We start from the raw sequence: 21,838 nt of genomic DNA on the forward strand, positions 1-21,838 counted from the left end.
TATTTGTCAGAGTGACATTTAGGGTAGTTGGTGGGGCAGAGATAATTGCTTTAGCCCCAGGCTAGAGGTAGTTCACTGAAAATTTTGCTTAAAATTATTTCAAGTGGACTTGATCTAGAAGTGTTTGCACTTTCCAAGGGATCCGGGTTCACTGTCCGCCCGAATGTGTTGCTGTCATTGATGTCATCAGGGATTTCATTTATAATACTGGATTCCTCTGTGTCCAGGCTCCGTTTCATAGCAGCAAGACGGGAAACGACCCCTGTGTCTAACGTTATGACACTAAGTGCTTTGTGCTTCAGTGTTTTAAAAAGTTAAATAGAAGTATGTTCAATGAGTATAAAAAAATTCTACCTCTGTTCAGATCTGAATTCCTTACTTATAGTTCAGTAATAGCTGTTGGTTCTTAGTAAATACCTATCCCCCATACATCTTGAACTACAGTTATAATGTGAATCTTGCTAATAGATTCAAGTGCCACTAGTGAAATTAATCGCATACTATAAGAAAGTAGTCTTCTCTGTTTATTAGTAAACTGATCAGAACTTACGGTTTTTCGTCTTCTCAGCCCTGTGGAGAATTCTCACTTTTCTGAAGTGAAGCACAGTGTATGGCCTTTTAGTGTATTACAACCCTCCTTGACTTAAGTAGGTTGCTGCCAAGGTATCAGCAAATGCAGGGTAGGTATCTGTTTAAAAATTGTTTTGCCAATGAGAGCAAGAGAGATAGGCCTATAGCTTTTCACTTATCTTAGGGAACAGGATTATGCTCTCTTTCTCCCTCTTCCTCTCTGTTTCATTTTCTCTCTCCTTATCACGATGAAATATTTTCTCTACTGCGCTCATGGCTTCTAATTTATATAATGCCTGTGACTTTAAAAGTGATTTAATATAATAAACTCATTTAAAAATCTCAGCAATCCGGAGCAGGTTCTTTTTAGTGCTGACATAAGCAGGAGAATCAAGGGAAGGGGACAGGACTTAAAATTTTGACTTTCCTCCTTTATTATCTACAGGTTTTGATTTGGTACCTTGGACACCTTTGTTCTCTTGAGACCATTCTGAATTTGCATAGCCACTTGTATTTTGGATTGTTTTCTCTTAGCAAGTCTTAAGAATATTGGATTAATACCACACAAGCCTTAACTTTTTATGGTAATAATAAACTGTTTCTCTGAAGCACCGAAGAATTGACTTTTTTCTGATAAAGCACTTGGAATAACTGAAAAATCATTTAGTAAAATTGGATGAAAAAGTAGTCACTGAGCCAGTATTTTGAAGTTGAGCAAAATAGAAATTAACTTTGGTTACATGTAAATAACTGGGTCCCAGTTGAGAGAAAGCCTAAGAACTAGTTGTAATCAAATAGAGTGATTCAACAGGAAAAAGACAAATCAGGAGATGAAAAGTGTGAAAATATAACTTTTTAGTGTGTTAATTTGGTATACACTAATTAACAGTGTTTTGAAAATTTAGGAAATTATGAAAGCAGTTATTTGATGTCAGAGGAAGAAAAGGACGTTAGAGCCAGAAAATAGTTAAACTTTTTTACTAGAGTGAGTGTGGAATTTACGAAATGATAGAAAGTACTGGTATGTATGGAATAGAAGAATGCAGGTTGCAGGGTCAGGTAGGAGAGAAAGGAGGAAATATGTTGCAGTAAAGACCAGGCAAGGAACAGGGACAAAAGATCTTGCCTGCCTTAGGCTCCTGGATTCTTTCATCTTTTCTGAGAATTCCAGAGTGACCTTGAGGTAACCACAGTATTTGTTCAGTAGGTCTTACATTTAAATAAAAATATAAAATCTGGTATTGAGTGAGGTTCGATGATGCTTTAAGATGGGAAATATTTAGCATCTGATGTTTCCCCTTTCTAGGCCTTGCATTCCAGGCGACTTTATTTCTAGGGTGGTTAGTTATCATTAAAGGAATATCTGTGGGGATTTGGACTGAGGGACAGACAAGGGCCAAACGTGCTATCGAGAAGACATCAGATGTCATTGAACAGAACCGTATTCTTTATTAGTTGGCTATGTGGTGAATTTTTTAAAAACCCCAACATGAATACCAAACAAGGGAGAATAATTGTGTCCAGATCAACCTATTTTTTTAAGAGGTTTTTTGTTTTTGTTTTTTAACTTGAACATATATGTTCTATTGCATTTGACTTACCTCACTTCTGAGTTATCAGACTGAGGGGCTCTCTAGCCCTCTCCTTCCTCCCTCTCTTTACCCTTCCTTTCCTTTCCTGTCAAACCATTTTTCTTTCCTTATTTCCCTTGACGCTGTAATTACTATGAAATTGGAGTAAGATTCCCTGGTGACATGATGTCCAGGATGGCATACTTGGCCGACAGCCAGTGAGGGATGAGACTGACCTCATCGAACAGTCCTGTTTGGGGACAGGGTCCTTGTTTTAGAGATGACGTGCTGAACTTTTTGGGGTGGGGAGAGGGGGCAAGAGGGAGACTTGAGATACTCGGAAAGGTTTGGAGGAGGGAGGAAGAAGGACCAGCTGTTGTAACCAATCCTGCCAAGTCAGGTAATAATTATCACGGGTCACATCTTACAGTTTTCAAATCTCTTTCACATGTGTTATATTATTTTCCTGTGTCCTCACAACACCTTATGAAGTCAGATAAAATTCAAGTCCTGAAGTGTTTTAGCTTCAGGTACGTATGTACATATGGTATTAAGCATTTGAGTAAAAGGTCCATTTTAATTTCTATTCTGAACACGTGGCAAATCATTTTGACAGATCCGTGTTTTAGATGCAGGTTGCCAGTGTATTTTGGAGGACAGGGTGGAGAGGAAGAGCTTTCCCAACACTGAAGTGCTGGTGGTGATGGCTGGAGTGGGGAAAGCCATGTGTGTACAGAGGGAGAATCCTCGTTTCCTGCTTTTTGGCCATTTCGTTGATTGGCGGGTTGCTGTATATTCTCCCCCGCCCCATGTCATCTAGACAACCAATGAAGTGAAATAATATATTAGGGAAAAGAATAGTTTAGAACACTAACTGCTTTAATCCTCTTACAATTCTGTGTTGTGATGAACCCTGTTGTATAGATGAAGAAATAAATGACGTTCTCAGTTTTGAGCCTTTTGAAGATAATGACTTTTAGGAGCACAAGGTGAATGGCAACCAAACAAGAAAATCAAAGGTGTGTTTTATTTTAAAGTTGCCATTTGAATGCTTTAGGTTTTGGACACAAGTATCTAACTCACTTGTCGCACCTGTCTACTTTTACAGCCGTAATGAGCCTTGGCCTTCATACTGAGAGCCCTGCCGTACTGAGGCAATCTGCTGTGGAAGATTCCTTTTCATCAGGAAGGCATATGGGCCTGAGAATCTTGAATCTGTATTTTGGGCCCTGTCAGTTAACTAATTTTAGAAATGTCACTTTACATAAATGAGTTTCCCCCTGTGTAAAATGTGTGTTGCACTTAGTTTTAAAATTCCATGATTCTGTGTTTGTTTCATCAAGCTGCCTCAAATTCTTTTTGGACCGAGTTGGAGGGAATATAAATATGAACTCAGGGGAGGAAAAGGGGCTAATAAATTTCGAAGTTGAAACTGCCTCTGTGGTTAATCTGAGGCAGTGAGACAAAGGACTGCGTGCCCTAAACTGTAGTCCATGTCGGTTTCCCTGTGTCTGTTTCCCTTCATCGGTAGGAAGTAGTCATGCCGTGGTGATGACTGGCTTGGAACCAGATTCTGCCAGCCTTGTGCTCGTTGGCAAATTACTGTATATTTCTTTAAGGCCCAGTTTCCTCACCTATAAAATAAAGATAATAAATAGTAGCTATTTGTAGATTATTGTGGAGATTAAAATACATAATCTATGTAAAGTACCTGGCTCCTAGTATACATCTGCTGCACGTTCCTTTCTTCTTTACAAATTATGAAATATTTGGAACTTGTCTTCTGTTTTTCTTTTGGGAAGTTAACATCTGTTCACATATATTCCATTTTAAATCTCTAGGACTTCCTTTTTAGGAAGGGAGATATCAGGCTCAGGTTCAGTCCTATTCCCCACACAGTGATTAAAGTAGGATTAAAATCTCGTTTTGAATTTGGAGTCAAAAGTGGTTTTTCTGCTTCCTCACTGTTCAAGAGTTCTTTGTTCCCTGCTTTAAAAGTGCTTCCTGTGTTATTACTGCCTCGATAGGTACAAATAACCCTAGTCTCTGTTTACTGTGGCCCATCAGGGCTGACTTTCCAGGGAAATAATCAAAACAGCTCACACACAGCTTTTGCCTGCAGTTGATTTAACAGGTGGGAGTCTACGATGATAGAACTTGGCAAGACTTCTTTAAAATAAAACAACCTGTAAACAGGGCCCCCAGCAGAGCGATCATTTAATGATTTTACAAATGACGTGGGTCCTGCTTTGGTAAACGTGTAGGGTTTGGAAAAGGGGAGGGATAGCTGATGTGTGGAAAGATAGAATTCGGATTCAGGAGATCCGAATAGGCAGCAATGATGTGCCCCCCTCCTTTGCTTATCAGAAGCCTCACTGTTCTTCCAAGCCCGCATCCAGTGCACCTTGCAGATGAATCTTTTCCTGAATCCCATCCGATGTGACTGCTGTTGTATTTGAACCACAGTAGCATTTTGGATTTGGCACTGTGCTGGCATTTACACTCTGCTTAATGTTGTATGTATCTGGCAGGGTTCTGGTAGGAGACAGATTGAACTAGGTAACCAAGGAGACTTTAAGAACCATTTACTAAGATATGGGCAGGTTTAGGGAAATCGGCAAGGAATAGGGTGGTCTCCCAGGACCAGCTCCTCTAGGCCTGGAGGGGCCAGAGGAAGGAAGGGCAGAGCCCTAAGGGGGTCAGAACCCCACGAGGGGAGCTGTAGGGGCTCCTGTCAGGAGCAGCTGTGGCCCCCAACGAGGGACCCATCCAGCCTGCGGTAGCCTTGAGGGAGGGGGTGAGGGGAGATGAATACCCCACTCCCTCCCATCCTCTCTTTCCTGCTGGTGCCTCCTTCAGAGGGCAAGTTGATACTTTGGGGGCGCAGAGGACAGTGGAGAGTGGGTCTGGAGGCCGTGGAAATCCTGTGCAGGACGTTGTGATTACTGACATGTCCTTTACAGTGTTACTCATCTCTCTACGTGATGAACACAAATAAAACACCTTTTGTCAGGCCCTTAAGGCACATCCTTATTCTGTCTCTTTCTTCTCAGTCACACGTTTTGAAAAAACAGTTGCATCTTGCTAATCTCTGCTCACTCTTACACCATCATAATCAGGCTTCTGCCTGCAACACTGGTAGCCACATCTAGCGCAAACTGCGTAATACTGATTAGTTACTTCTTGCTTAAACCTCTTCCCAGCTTCCCTGCTGCCCTTTGCAGTGCTTTTTCAAGTGTGGCTGTGAGACCACTTGTATCAAAAATCATGTGGGATTGTTGTTATATATTCCCAGGCTCTACCCAGAGCTACCCAGTGAGGGCCAGGGAACCTGCATTTTAAGTAGGCTCATTCTTACCCACCTTCTCCTACCATCAGAGGTAGAGAGCTACCTGGCCACATTTTTTTTAAGTTTCTCCATATTACTAAAAGGTTATCGAAGTGTGATGCATTTTTTAAATGTTTGCGTTTAACCGATTAACTTCTAATCTCCAAAAGGTCATGCAGTGTCATTGTGCTGTTGACAATATAGTCACAATATACGGGAAGAATAAAATTCGTAAGTGCACACTAGGCGGTGTGGCCCCCAGTTTTCAGCTGAATCATGTCTATGTCCCTTTCCAGTCCTGTCACTGGATCTCTAGTGACTGCCTGTGTAACCTCACGTGTAGAAAATGTCAGAAGTCTAACTTTGGGGTCCTTCTGGGCTGAGAGGCCTGCCCCGTGAGAGGCCCTGCCCCACGCATTCTCAGGCCTGCTTTATCTCTGGGAACCCCTGGCCCACAGGAGAGGCCTAGAACCTCCCGAATATGGCTGCCAGCTCCTTTTCTGTTATTTGGGCCCTGCCCCTACTTTGGCCACCCCTCACACACCCACACTCTCTCTCCAGAGGAGCAGGAAATTGCCAGAAGCCCCCATGCATGTGGCAGTGGCTGGGCTGGAAGTGCAGTCCTGTTCTACTGCCCGAAGGACCTGCAGAACCAGTTAAGTTCCCCCAATACGTTTCCTTATCTTTTAACTCCATGCCTTTGATCAAACTATTTCCTCTGCCTGGAACCCCCTCCACACTCCTTTGGGTCGGCAAACCCATCTTTTGCAGTACTCTGCTAAAGCTTATGCCTCCCGGATGAAGCTTTTAAAGATCTGGCCCGTCCTTTCCAGTGGCGCGTCACTCCCCATGGGGCCACTTGTGCGCGTCTAATGTAGGCACAAGCGGTAGGTAAGTACATGCTGCTGCCTGAGGCTGTGGGCATCCCCGGCGGAGCCCCTTCGAGGAGCTGTTCCTCGAACCTCTGCCGCGGTTCTGCAGTGAGGCTGGCACTGCAGAAGCAGCTCGAAGAGAAGATAGACAGGTAGCCGTCCTGCTCAACCTCTGTCCTTCGCTCTGGGCTCCCCCAGCCTCTCCTGTGTCTTCCAAGCAAAAGCCCAGCATCGCCTCGGTCTGGCTTTTTCAGGAGGGGGGTAAGGGGCACACGTTGGGGGTCTTTGCCCCTTTCCACAGCTGCCTGTCAAGGGTGTGTATCGTCCTCGCTCTCGGAAGTGGTGGTCCGAGAGCCCCCGCTGATTGGCGGTGATTTGGCCGCCCTTGCCCTTGTCAGTCGGGGCCTCGGGGGAGCTGCCTCGGCTTTCCCTGCTCTGATGGCACCTGCAGCACTTCATTTCTTTTGCTTACTTCGCGCGCCTCCCTGCCAGGGTGTAGACTCCTCAGGCACAGGGCCTCTTACCAGGTTTGCCTCTCTCGCGCTCAGCACCGCCGGGCACGGAGGGCGTCCGGAGTGAGCGGCTCGCGTGGCGGGAGCACAGACCAGCTAAAGTTCCGCTCATCACTGATTAGCGGAGCGGTCCAGGCACTGACTGCGCTTTCCTAAGCGGCAGGTTGCTGGTGTGTATCCCGGGGCGGGTGAGGGCCCCTCCCGCAGGGCTGAGGTTGGCATCAGGGGTCCTGCCGGCAGAGGGCCGAGCACGCAGAGCTCAGTCTGTGCTGGGTGTCGCAGCTGCCGGGCTGCTTTTCCAGGGCTTGTGGAGGACACGGTGTGTACATCCCTCGGGTGCATCAGGGTGTGCAGTGCCCGTTTGCCGTGATGCATTTTGCAGGCATTGGAGGGTCCGGCGTGTGGGGACAGTGTGCTGGCCGTGCGGGATACAGAGGAGAAGGAGGCTGCAGCTTAATGCAGTGGTTCTCACACTTTTCAAGGCAGCAGCTACCAGAGGAGTTGGCCGGGCGGCCAGGCGGAGGCTCCCGGCTGGGGTGGTACCCGTGCCCAGCTTCTGAGCAGCCCTGCGCCAGGGGCTCTCAGGGATCCTTTTCCCGGGGACACTTCACTTTTCCAGCGTCTTTCATTGACACCCACACCCTCCCTGGCTGGAAGGCTAGTCGTGGGGTCAGGACAGCAGTGGCGTCCCCTCCCTGGATGGGGTGCTGCCTTGTCTCTGCAGCTCCTTCGGCTCCCCAGCTGGCCGAGCTCCGCAGATCAGGGTCAGGTCACTGTGACTCGGTCCCTCCGTGTGGGCACTGCTGTGCTTCCTCCTAGCTGCACAGCCGCGGGAGTTACGGGGTGCCTCTGATGTGAGTGTTTACGTAAAGGGCTGCACAGTACATCTCTGTGGGTTAGAAGGAAGCTGTGTAAACCTTTCTGGCTGACTTTTATTTTCCTCAGGAGGGTTACTTAAAAGGAGATGTGCAAAGCATTGAAGAATTTTGGAGGAATGTGACTGAGGATTCAAAGGAAAATGAAGATAACTGTGGGAGGTACCAGTTATCCCCAGCTAGACGATTACACTGTCATTACACTGTTGGGTGATAAGAGGTGACTGGAAAGAGAAGCTCTATCAGCATTGTTATCAAGCTATTCAGAAAAAAGGCCTTCAGAGTGCAGAACTGTCTTTCTCCAGAAAGAACAAAGGGCTGTCCTTACAGCCCTGTGGGCGGGGCCCTGCAAGAGGGCTCCTTGCTGATCCACCCCCTTGTCCCCCAGCCGGCCATTCCGGGGAAGCCTGGCTTTTGGCCGGCAGCAGGTGTCATCAGGGGATCCTCCCCGGGCGGCCTGTGTCCTTGTGGAGTGAGGAAGCCAGGGGCAGCCCAGTTGCCAACTAGAGGGACCTCCCTCTTCCGTGAACATCTGGGCCTCTGACCAGCTCGCCTTGCTCCTGTCTTGGCATCGGACGGAGATGCCACATACTTTCTGTCTTAAGCCATAATCCCATAGAAACTTTTTTAGTTTTTAGAGGTTTTCTGTGCCAAACTAGATATCTGTGGAAGGTCAGAGTTGTAGACAATATATACTTTTAGACATATTTAAGTTACTCAGTTACATGTTATTTTAAAATAAATAGCTCCCAGCTTATACAGACAAAAAATTCTGAATCCTTTCAGTTTCTTTTTTAAGGTAGATTATAGGTAAAACTAAGCATATGAAAGACATTCAGGTGATACTTACCTTGTTAAAACTGGAGAGAGAGGCTCTGCCTTTTGCAAAACCACTAGTTTCAAAACCGCTCGTCCTTTGGGTGCACAATGAATAGTGATTGAGTTGAATGTATCTAATTTAACAACATCAAATTTCAAAGATAAATGTAAAGACTTGCGGTGAAGTTCTCGAAGTTAACTGTATAGAAGGAGACTTGCCTGAGACCAGGATTAAATTCTATGAATAAATCATGGGAGTTTCTGTTTACTGTAAGATGTTGTTACCTGATGAGGTCATGGGTTAGGTGAAGTAGTTAATGCCAACATAAATTCCAAATTCACATGGCTAGAGGTTGCCGGGCAGGGAACATGAATGGATATGAATGTAGATGCGGCCATTTTCTGAGATATGGCCAGCATGACCACGTGAAAATCCCATGCCCAGGCTAAAAGCAAAGCCCCCCTCACATTTGCTGGTGGTTACCAAAGCTGATTTTTCAAGGGAAGCTGGAATTCTGGAGTTTTTGGTGAAAATTTGTGATTTTTAAAATTTTGGCTGAAGTTTTCTTAAGTCTTCTGTTTTTTGAGCCCAAAAAACATAGCTAGGCCAGATTTAGCTTATTGGCCATCAGGAAGTAGGTAGCAGTTTCTATTATAGTTGGTGGTGGTCATTCCAATCTGAAGAACACTGTGCTCTTCTGAGATGTCGGAGGACCCGATTATAACCATAGCAGGACAGTCAGGGCTGCAGAAGGCTTGGGAGCCATGTCATGGGATTGTTGAAGATGTAATTCTTGTATTTCATCACTTAGTAATTTCGTCCTTAAACTGGCCAGCAGGATTTCAGGTTAAATTTTGTCTGACTAGTTCTAGTCGTTTGGAGAGGGTCACACCTTAGAAATAATCTTGAAAGTTAATATCCCATTAAAGTGGGAAGGTTGGACTTTCACACCGCTATCATTTTGTTCTTTTTGCAGATCCAGTATTTCAGTTATTAACTGGCCTAAGTGGTCAAGGCTATCTTATGGGTGTGATGTTAAAAAAAAAAATGTCTAGCTAATAGAGAATGAAGTCTCTTGGAAAGGTCTTGATTGCCCAATAAGCCCCTACCAATGTTTCAGGTTTTTAACGTGTACATTGAGTTCTGGACAGCATGTTTTATCTTGTGATAACTGTTCAGGCTTTGGAGTTTAACTTTAATCTACAGTGCATTGCACTGCAGGTGTTAGGGTGCCTTTTCTAATACTGGGACTGGTACAGCTGTTCACGTGAGCTGCTTACCAAGGATGGAAGTGACGAAGATTTTTGGTGTCTGCGTAGAGCCGAGGGGACAAGGTAGAAGTACCCTTTGGCTGGTATTTAGTATCTCTGGGGATGGCTAAGTGTCCTCAGTCTAAGATTGTCATCCTTCTATGCGGTCCCTGTAGCTTTCCTGTAGTATGAGACGAGTTACGTCTTCTCCTTTTGTTCTTGGAAAATATTTTAAAAGCCACACAGTAAAGGAAAATCTTGGTATATTCGGCATCACAGCATTGAGCTTCAGCCTTCCGTTAGATTTGAATGGAAATTCTGATCAACTAGTCAAAATCAAAGAACAGAATTTTGGGGTATTGTCGGTATCGTTGGGTATTTGCTACACTTTTCCATATGGATTGGAAGGATTCATTTCTAAAGAGTTAGAGTTCTCTTTTAAAGTATAGGGAATATAAATTAACAGGGAACTAAGTAGGCTGTTCCAAGTAGGTTTTTGGCACAGGCTCAGTTTCAGCACATAGGACTATGAAATGATTGATGCAATAGCTTTGCTAGGAATGTGGCATTTGGTAGGAAACGTGTGAGTCGATTTAGAAAAACATCCTGCTCGGAATATTAAAGACAAAAGGATGTTGGGACCATTTCAGCAAAGACAAAATAGATCAGAATCGTGCCAGAGGGCTGGTCGTGGATCGTTTTCCTTCTTACATTGATTTTATTGAAAGCAGGAACCTCTGGAAAATAATGGAAATATTAAATTGCTTTTGCCCATTTTGTCCCTAACTCCAGATTTGGTAAACGCACCTTTCAGCTGTTGTAAAATGAAGGCGAATGTCAGTACAGACCAGCTCCCTGGCTGGGCTAGTACTGTGGGTAGCAAGGAGATTAGCTATCTTTATGTTGGACAGTAAACAGTGAGCAGCAGGGCAAGGTTCAGCCAGGGAAAAGCAAGTGTGTATTAGTATAAGTTATATATCGGGGAAGATGGACTGGATCAAAATCAAAATTAAGAGCCTTCTCTCGCGCTGGGACCCAAGGAAACGAGGTAGTAGCAGTGCCGAAGACAGACCTTTGACAAATGGACATCATTCTGAGAATCGTAGAGTAGGAAAGTTTTAGTCTATAGTGAGTGTTGTTACTTTTATAACATTTTTATAAAAGGAAGTTGCTGGCTTATTGGTATAATTTTAGAGATTACGAATTACCATTTTGGCAGTAAAGATGGAAAAGGGTAAGTAGGTATTGTTGTTCATCGAGCACCTGGTATAGGCCAGGGGTTTTCTAGGCCCTGGAGGGATGCAAAGATGAGTGAGAGCTGGTCTGGCTCCTGAGCTTCTAGTCTAGAGGGAAGAGAAAGACTGATACATCTGCATAGCATGTAAAGGTGTGTCAGGTGGACTTAGCTTGGATAAAGCTGCTGCAGGGAGTCCCAACAATAAGTCAGGGCCTTTTTTTTTTTTTTGCGGTACACGGGCCTCTCACTGTTGTGGCCTCTCCCGTTGCGGAGCACAGGCTCCGGACGCGCAGGCTCAGCGGCCATGGCTCACGGGCCCAGCCGCTCCGCGGCATGTGGGATCTTCCCGGACCGGGGCACGAACCCGTGTTCCCTGCATCGGCAGGCGGACTCTCAACCACTGCGCCACCAGGGAAGCCCAGTCAGGGCCTTTAAAGGTAATAGACTACTTGTTTTCTCACATAAGTTTTGATGTAAATGGTCCAGATTGGTGGATAGTTCCACTTCACCTGGTCCTACAGAGACCAGTGTTCCTTCCAACACATTGTTCTGCTACCTTGGGCCTTATCGCCTGATTGCAGTTGAGGCTGGTTTGTTGAGGGCAGTGGTCCTTAAACGTGAGTTTGCATGAGAATCCCCTGTAACACTGGTTAAAACACAGGTTGCTGGGCCCTATGACCAGAGTTTCTGATTCAGTTAAGTCCGAGTTTGCAAGTGTGACAGGTTCCCAGGTGATGTTACTGCTGCTGGTCTGGCAGCCAGACCTTGAGAACTTAGAAGGTTCCAGTCCTCCAGCAGACAAGGGGGGAAAGAACCCTTGTGGCTGCAGGTGTGGGCCAGAAGTGGCACATACGCGTTACTTTGACCGTGCTTCCTTTTGCCAGAGCTCTGTCATGTGGCCACAGGTCACAGCAAGGATACGGGTGGGGTGAGGGCTAGTAAATGTAGCTCGTCTGTGGGAGGGCAGGGCAGGCTCCACCATGCCGGCATCATCTAGGGAGAAACAGCCGTAACTCGGGCTTGGATTTGTCAGGGCAAGGTCACGTCTGAGCCAGAATCTGGAAGGATAAATTTTCCTGGCATCCCAGAGCAGAAGTGCGACTTGTAGTTAAGGAAGCAGGGAAAGCGGGAAGCAGGGCAGGCTCGCCCTTTGAATAAGTATTGATTGATGGCCAGGCTTTCTGTGAGTCCTTGAGCTGCAGAGACTAGAGGGGAAATGGGCAGGGTCTGATGCAGCTGATTAAAAAGCACACGGGTTTCGTGTGTTAAGAGCCTAGCAGTGAAGACCACGGGTTCAGGAATCAGCTTAGATTTGAGCTGTGCTTCTGTGTGAGCGGCCTGGACCTTGCTTCATCTGCACTGCTGAGCCTCGTGGGTAGGAAGCACTCTGTAAATGTCAGCGATCATGGTCGTCGCACCTTTGGTGTGAACTGCTTGTGTGAAACGAAACCCTCACGGGAGTCTCTGGTGAATGGCCTTCTGGCTTCTGCGTGAACACATCTGTGCTGGAGAGCTTGCTCCCTTCGCTAGGGCAGCCAAGGCCATTTCTGGGTAGCTGTCATGGTTAGAAGGTTTGTCATCTTGGTGCTTACGGACTTTCCGGAACAATCCGGAAGTGGTCTGAGTAAGCCCACTTCTTCATGGTCACCTTTTGGATTGTTGGAGACATTCCGTCTGTCTTCACATGGTTGGCTTATGAACAAGCGCACTTTAGTAAATCAGGTATCGCTACCCCTAAATCTTCTGCTTTGGAATGCAGAGGCTCGTGAGTGAACGTTTCTAGCTGTCCTGGGATGGGTAGCCCTGCACCTGAAAGTCTGGTTTCCAAGGGTTGCCCTCTTTAGAGCATTGCATACTTGTTTGAAGATTTATTGCTTTTTGCCTCTATTATTTGCTAGTAGGTACTAAAAATAAAAATAAAATTGCTGATTTGGTAATAGGCATGTTCTTTGAGACAAAGGTATTTGAGACACTGATAGAAATCACTAGGCATACCCCGAATACCACTTCTTTAGGCTCAGTGGACTCCTGGTACTCATGGTTTATTGTGTTCAGGCGTGAGAAAAAGAGCATCACTGAAGAACGTGGATGAAATGCTGGCAATGTGTTATCTAAGGTTGCCTTTAAATAGGGGCCCATCGAATCACGATTTTGGTCAAATGTCTGATGGCTGAGTGTTAAAATCAATAGTGAGTTAAAGCTGAATATTATCCAGACAAATCTCAAAAATTTCTTTGTCTTCGACTCCTGAAAATGGTTGATGGTGTCCTGTAATCATTTCTGCAAACAGTTGTTTCTTTGTAGATTCAAAATAATAGGAATTCTCTTCTTAAAACATTCTTTTTTTTTCTTAACATCTTTATTGGAGTATAATTGCTTTACAGTGGTGTGTTTACAATGGTGTTTGCTTTATAACAAAGTGAATCAGCTATACATATACACATATCCCCATATCTCCTCCCTCTTGCGTCTCCCTCCCACTCTCCCTATCCCACCCCTCTAGGCGGTCACAAAGGACCCAGCTGATCTCCCTGTGCTACGCAGCTGCTTCCCACTAGCTATCTGTTTTACATTTGGTAGTGTATATATAAGTCCATGCCACTCTCTCACTTTGTCCCAGCTTACCCTGCCCCCTCCCCGTGTCCTCAAGTCCATTCTCTACGTCTGCGCCTTTATTCCTGTCCTGCCCCTAGGTTCTTCATGACCATTTTTTTTTCTTAGATTCCATATATATGTGTTAGCATACAGTATTTGTTTTTCTCTTTAAAACATTCTTATGAAGACTATTGATCTCAGGTTTAATTAGTGAAAATAAAACATGTTTTGGGAACCCCAATTCTCTTTAACACTTTCCTTTTTTTCCATACTCCTTATATATTTTTATTACATATGTATGATTCATTATGGATATTATTGTTTGTGAGTTTAGCATTCTTTCTCCTTGTGAAATTGAGATGGCAGAGCTAATTATTCTGCTTTTAATTCATTTGCATAAGATGTATAGAATTCCCAAATAGAGCTTTTTCATTAAAAAAGGTCATTTTTTTCATGATTTAAAACCAAATAACTAAAAATCGAACATGAAAAAAAAAAAAAAATCGAATATGGTTCTTAAAGGTTACTTTGTTTTATGTTAGTACACTAAACAATTTTATAAGTATAATAGAATTATAAAATAATATAATCTCTTATTGACTTCTAAAAATTTTATAAAAATTTTCCTCAGTGAATATAATGTTCTTCCTAAAGCTGTCGTATAAATGAACCCTTTCTCAACTCTCACATTAACTCATTTGCTTTCCTGTTAATAGTTTCATACTCATCAGTTATAACAGCATTTTACTCTCATGATAACAAGCACATATTCATATTTTAACTGATAGAATATTAATATATAGGCACACAAGGTGATTTCACACCAATTTAAATGTAGAATTCTTATCTATATATTTGAAAGTTAATATTCATTTATGAACAATAGATATGAATGACATGCACTGTTTATATTACTGGTGTTATTTTGCTGATCAGAAATGACAGTAGGATTAAAGACCTAAATGTAAGACAGGAAACCATTAAAATCCTAGATGAAAACATAAGCAGAGCACTCTTTGACATAAATCATCATAATCTTTTTTTGGATCTGTCTCTGAAGGCAAAGTAAACAAACGCAAAAATAAACAAATGGGACCTAATTAAACTTAAAAGCTTTTGCACAGCAAAGGAAACTATTGACAAAACAAAAAGGTAACCTACTGAATGGGAGAAAATATTTGCAAGTGATATGACAAATAAGGGATTAGTATCCAGAATATATAAACAGCTCATATAGCTCAATATTAAAAAACCAAACAACCCAATTAAAAAATGAGCAGAAGACCTGAATAGACATTTTTCCGAAGACAACATACAGATGGCCAACAGGCACATGAAAAGATGCTCAAGATTGCTAATCACCAGAGAAATGCAAGTCAAAACCACAGTGTTATCACCTCACACCTGTCAGAATGACCATCATCAAAAAAACCACAAATAACAGATGTTAGTGAGGATGTGGAGAAAGGGGAACCCTCCTGCGCTGTTGGTGGGAATGTAAATTGGTGCAGGCACTATGGAAAACAGTATGGAGGTTCCTTAAAAACTAAAAATAGAACTACCATATGACTCAGCACTTGCACTCCTGGGTATATATCTGAAGAAAACAGAAGCACTAATTCGAAAAGATATGTGCACCCCAACGTTCATAGCAGCACTTTTACAGCAATGACGATATGGAAGCAACCTAAGTGTCCATCAACAGATGAATGAATAAAGAAGAGGATATATATGTGTGTGTGTGTGTGTGTGTGTGTGTGTGTGTGTGTGTGTGTGTGTGTGTGTGTGTGTATACAGGAATGAAAATTTGCCATTTGCAACAATATGGATAGACCTGGAGGGCATTATGCTTGGTGGAATAAGTCTAACAGAGAAAGACAAATGCTGTATGTTATCACCTATATGTGGAATCTGAAAAATGAAAGGAATGAATATAAAGAAATTTACAGATCTAGGGAACAGACTAGTGGTTACCAGTCTGGAGAGGGAAGCGGGGGAGGGGCAAGATAGGGATAGGGGATTAAGAGGTACAAACTACTATGTATAAAATGAATAATCTACAAGGATATATTGTACGGCATAGGGAATATAGCCCATATTTTATAATAACTTTAAATGGGGTATAATCTATAAAAATATCGAATCACTATGTTGTATACCTGAAAGTAATGTAATATTGTAAGTCAACTGTACTTCAATTAAAAAAAAAAAAAGAAATGATAGATTAGTCTATCTCAAGTGATAAAATTGAGATAAGTGTGAAATTCAAGGATGCTAGAAATGACTAGGAAAATGGCATTAGGCCTTTTTGTCCTTTTACAGGCCAAGATCCAGAGCAAAGCAAAATCGTGGATTTGGGCTGAATAACAGGATGAAACCAAACTTTAGTTCATCTATAACTTGAAAAGTTGGCGAAATTAGGGTTTTTGTTTTGTTTTGTTTTTTGCTCATTAGGAGCTGATTCTTCTCTTATAACATGTAGATGTGTTTGACATTTGTGCATTTCCAGTTTCGTGTGTTTTCACTAATGTATTTTGTATCCTAATAGGGAACTGAATATAGTTTGTGTGTTTTCTATCTGATTTTAAAAGTAATATATATTCATTGTATAAAATTTATAAAACACAGAAAGGTATAAGATGAAAATTTAAAAATCACTCATTGTTCTTCAACTTTTGCTAACTTTCTTTTTAGTGTGTGTATATTTAAACAAAATTACCTGCATACTGAATGTAAGATTTTTGTAACCTTTTGTTTTTACGTAACACTTTGAGAGTCACTTCCAATTTTATTAAATTGATTTTCAAAACCAATATAGTGTTCCATCATTTGGATATATCATAGTTAATTATTCCTCTGTTGTGTACAATTTTTTGCTATCATGATATTGCAGTAAATTTCTTTATATATTTGTTTGGTGCATATAGCTGTTTATTTCCTTAGGAAAAGAAGTTTCCCGAGTCTGAAACAATATGCAGAATCACTGGTTTTGAAACAATTATTAGAACTTTTGCTTTTAATTTATTACAGTTTGTTTTCTCCTTTAATATTTTAAGTTGTTTTCACTTTTTATTTCTTCATACTTGCACCCTTTAGAAGTTACATTGCCTTGTCCTTCAGTACTTGAATGTTTTGTGAGTCAGAAAGTTACCGGAACTCCCCAGCTTGGGTGGTGTCACCTCTGGTCCAGTGGCTGTGCTTTCCCCACTGCCTTAACCAAGTGCTGAAAGGATGGAGATTATGCCTTAGAGGCGTGGCCTCCTTTTACCCCTTGCCTCCGGGCGTCTTCGGCTCTGTTTCTGTGTCTGTTTACTAGGTTATTTCCCCCACTAGATGGATCTTCCTTCTCTCCATTGCTGGTGCCCTCCCTCTGCAGGCATTTGTCAGATGTTTGCATTGCATACAAGTTTGTGATGATTATATTTCTGATTTTTAGAAAAGTGACATTACATTCATTTTAAGACTCCGAACCACCTGGAAGTCTACCAGCAGGATTTATGCTCAACCTGTTCAGAGCATTTGCTCACCAGTTCTCCTTGCAGGCTTGGTTCCCATTCCAATTGGTTTAGTGTTGAGAGAGTTAGACTCACCGGGAAGAGGAACCACACCACTGGCGGCTCGGCTGGTCCGTTAGGGATGCTGGAGACTGGTGTCTGCTGCCGGCACACCTTGCTGGTGCCATCTGCCTGCCTCGTGCTCAGAGGTCCGGAGCCCCTGCCAGCGAGGGTCATGGTTAATAGAGCAGAGACTCGCATTTTTCCTTCCTCCTTTTAGAAGCCCTACTTCATGTTCCTGAGAATAACAGGGAAAACTCCACTCTTTCTTGATTTCTCTACTTGTAGGTGAAGAAGAAACAAAAAATTATCACATAGCTTTAATCTTGTAAAGGAAGTGATGGTAGGCATTTAGTGCAAATCATATGTCTTAGCCCTGCTCAGACCGCTGTGGGGAATCGTCTTCCCACTTGGAATGGACCCCCAGGTCCCGCCATGGTTCGGCCCTGCCGACCTCTCTAACCTCACGTCCTACCATTTTTTCCTCCTCTACTTTGTCTCCATTGGCCTTCTCACAATTGCTTGAATACTGTGAGCGCGTTCCCACCCGGGGCCTTTGCCCTGGTGTCCCTGCTGCCCAGATGTCTGTCCAGCTCAGTCCCTCACTTGCGGTAGCTCACTGCTCAAGGCCTTCTAAAGGAGGCCTTCTCTGATCTCCCCATCCCCAAAATAGAACCTCCTATCATTTTGCTCTTCGTCAGTCTTTTTTAAAATATCGACCTTACATTCTTTGTACCTTTTGACATTATCCATTTATTTGTTTATTGTCTGTTTCTCTCACACTAAAGTGTAATCTCCATGAGAGCAGGGACTTTGTTTTCTTTTTTCTTTTTTCCACTGTCTAGTCCCTGGAGCAGTGCCTGGCACATGGCAGGTGCTCAATACGGTTGTGTCTATTATATTAGAGAACTATCAATCTGATGACTGTATGTGCTTTTTCGATTTTAATTTCTTAATGCTAACTGAATACAATTTACAGCAGCAAATGATAGAACAAATGACCTGTTTTAGCATTAACTGCTCTTTCCTTTTTGGAATTTCAGCTTAAGCTTAATGCAATGCCAGTCTGGGAACTTATTTTTCTCTTGCTGCGAGGCAGTGGTTTCAAATGGCGGTATTGCCGCTTTTTAGGAAGGAAGCTTAACCTTTCTAAGCTGTAGAAGCCTCCATTCCCTCATATATAACATAGAGTTAATGATCATGTCGATGTTTTCAGGTTCTAGTAATTAATAACCCTTTCTTGCCAAATTTAGCCCTGGCTGAGAGAGATAGATACAAGAGTCAGACGTGGATCAAATTGTCAGCCTTACTGATGAAAGCTGAATTGGAGGGTGTGACTTAGGGGTCCCGCCACGTGGAGTTCCCAGTACTTTACTCCTGAGTTACTTGAACTCCTCCGACACAGGCAGAGCTGGGCGCCTGCAGGTTCCTCCGAAGGAGCAACTTCCCCAATTAACTTCCCACACAGTGAAGCAGGCTGAGGCTGGCAGGTGTAAAGGAAGCCCCAAAGGTTTAGTGAAGTCTTTCCTCCTCTGACGGGGAGGCGGGAGCATTGCACCAGAAGAAACAGGAGGCCCGGGGAGTGGAGGGTGCCCCAGTCAGGTAGTACCTATTGTGGGGAGGACTTCTGTCAGATATTTTCTCTGTAAAGAGTTTGGAACATAGCGAATGCTGAATACCTATTAGCCATTACTATTATAACACCTTTGCATGTCATTACTTACAGCAGTTATCGTACTGGACTATAATAGGTGTTTGGTTTTTTTAAAAATATTTATTCACTAGGGTAGACTGGAAGCTCTTGGGGGAAGGAGCTCTTCATTATCTCTTGAATCTCCAATGCTAGACCAGCTAGTGTTGGCTTGTAGCAGTCAGTGAATGGATATTTGTTTGAGAAGAAGAATGGCTTACTGGAAGGAACGTGGGTTTTGGAGTCAGAAAAAGGGAATCTGCTTTAAATTCTTTTCAGACCAAGGAGGAGATAAGAAAGAGTGAATACCAAGAAAGGAAAGTGGACTAATATATATATATTTAAGATTTTTAACAATAGTAGTTGAAACAATTTCTGCTTCATCAAAGAAAGTAGCTAAACAAAAGAGCACACACCCAAAATGTTTCAGTTTATCTAGGTTTCCCTAGGTTTCTTTTCTTCACATTCATAGGTGGTGGTAAAGAAGTTAGGCTCCTGCAGAGTGACGGATAGTTTACACGTGTTAGGATGTGTTTCTAGTTAAAAAGTAAGGACAGGGACTTCCCTGGTGGTGTAGTGGTTAAGAATCCTTCTGCCAATGCAGGGGACACGGGTGTGAGCCCTGGTCTGGGAGGATCCCACATGCCGCAGAGCAGCTAAGCCCGTGAGTCACAACTACTGAGCCCGTGCCCTAGAGCCCGTGCTCCGCAACAAGAGAATCCACTGCAATGAGAAGCCCACGCACCACAACGAAGAGTAGCCCCCGCTCACCGCAACTAGAAAAAGCCCGTGCAGCAACGAAGACTCAACGCAGCCAAAAATAAATTAATAAATAAATTTATTTTTAAAAAAAGTAAGGACAAAGTAGGAGAAATTATTATTGAAATACACAGTGAGGTCTTTTTTGATATATCCCAATATGAACAGTAAGTGAATGTTTTATGGGAAGGTGTGCATATGTTCACAGAGTTTAAGAAGAGGGCAGATGTCACTAGTAGACAGTCGTTAGCCCTTTCCTGTCTGCCTCCCCCCTCAGGTGTCCTTGAATCCAAGCTCCTTGTCGTCCTTAGCGATGCTTTAGCTTTAGCCGTTTCTGTGCCCTGACAGCGTTGTCACATACTCTTCCGACGGCGCGTGGTGACACGGTGAAGTCTGTAATGATGTTGGTGCTCCTTTTTCACTGTGGCGAATATTACCTGCATTAGCTCTGACAGAGACACAGCCTTTCTCTTTCTTTACCCTGGGGCTTCCCTGGGCTTCTGCAGTCATGATTTCACTTGCAGATTAAAATGTCAAATGGCACATTCTCAAGATTAGGTTTGGTCTTCAACATCCGGGCAAGCGCGCCTCCCCATGGCTGCAGGGGGAATGGGTGCCACCCCTGCCTCCTCGGGAGGGGTGTCCCTGGAGCACACCACCTGCGCGGGTCCTGGACACGCCAGGCGCTTTCAGCCCCGTAGTCAGAATTAGCGCTTGTGTATTGGAAAATAGTAATTTTCGGAGCTCCTGTTTTTAAAATGGGGAGGAGAGCGACTATTTTCCAGGTCATTGGGAGTGTTACTTAGTTAATGGAGGATGTAAGATGCCTCGCACGTTCTAACTGCTCAACGAACGACATTTCGGAATACGGGCAGATGGTGTGACATCACCTGCATGTGCTGAGCGCCCGCCTGTGCTGGCATGCGCTGTTCATTCTCATCGCTCCATCCACCCCACTGCTCCTCATGACCGCGCCCCGATGCTCTGGCTGCAGACAGACAGACGGCAGGGGCACAGCTGCCTGGTGCCTCCCCGGCCTCCTGGCTGGTGAGTTGGCAGGACTTGGAGTAGAACCCAGAGCTGGTGACACTTGTGCAGTGTGGCTTCCACTGCTATGTGCACACGTGCCAGTAAGTGCTTTTGATAGTCAGTTACTTCCGAAATGGGGGAGGGGGGATAAATTAGGAGGTTGGGATTAACACATACACACTCCTATATAAAACAGGTAACCAGCAAGGACCTAATGTGTAACACAGGGAACTATACTCAACATTCTGTAATAACCTATGAGGGAAAAGAGTCTGACAAAGGATATCTAGCTATATATCTATATAAAACTGAATCACTGTGCTGTACCCCTGAAACTAACGTGACATTGTAAATCAACTATACTTCAATAAAATAAAAAAAAAGTATATCATGGAAAGGTTTTTTTTTTGTGTGTGTGTGGATTTACTATTGAGTGGATAACTTTTTTAGAATTATGGGTTTGTTTGGTAAATCACTTCTAGTAGGACACAGAATGGGACCCTTAAAAACTGATCATTTTTGTTGGCAGTTAAATGGGAAAGAAAACTATTTTCTTTGTTTTGTGGGCTGGGGAGCGTAAGATTTTAATGGTCATTGTTTCTCCTTTGGGAGGAAAAAAACTTCCAAAGACTTAGTTTTAGGCAGAGAAGCAAGCAAAGTTTAAAACTCTTTAAAGATAGTTTTCTGTCATTTAAATTTGCTATTTAAAAATTTTCTTTATATAAAAATTTTTTGTTATTAAATTAACAATACTTGCCCGTTGTAGAAATTTGGAAAGTATATTATTAACATAAAATTTGGGGCTTCTCTGGTGGCGCAGTGGTTGAGAGTCCGCCTGCCGATGCAGGGGACACGGGTTCACGCCCCGGTCCGGGAAGGTCCCACATGCCGCGGAGCGGCTGGACCCGTGAGCCATGGCCGCTGAGCCTGCGCGTCCGGAGCCTGTGCTCCGCAACGGGAGAGGCCACAACAGTGAGAGGCCTGCGTGCCGCAAAAAAAAAAAAAAATAATAATTTGAATTCCACACCCTTAGGGAGAACATCCGCACTCCGAGAATTTATCTTTCTCTCCTTGGATAATGGTCTTCTGGAGCCTTTCACTTTCCATCTCAAATGTGGGGTGACTGCTCCCCTGGCCTACTGCACAGTTTGCATTCTTCAGCTTCCTTTTACTGTA

At 43.5% G+C, this 21,838-nt stretch overlaps 1 protein-coding gene across 2 annotated transcripts in view; it reads left to right on the forward strand.

The window, feature by feature from the left end:
• Positions 1 to 21,838, forward strand: part of MBOAT2 (membrane bound O-acyltransferase domain containing 2) — a 113,584-nt gene that overhangs the window by 1,015 nt on the left and 90,731 nt on the right. The window lies entirely within an intron of this gene.

This window comes from Lagenorhynchus albirostris, chromosome 13 (assembly GCF_949774975.1).
Source record: "Lagenorhynchus albirostris chromosome 13, mLagAlb1.1, whole genome shotgun sequence".
NCBI classification, from domain to species: domain Eukaryota; kingdom Metazoa; phylum Chordata; class Mammalia; order Artiodactyla; family Delphinidae; genus Lagenorhynchus; species Lagenorhynchus albirostris.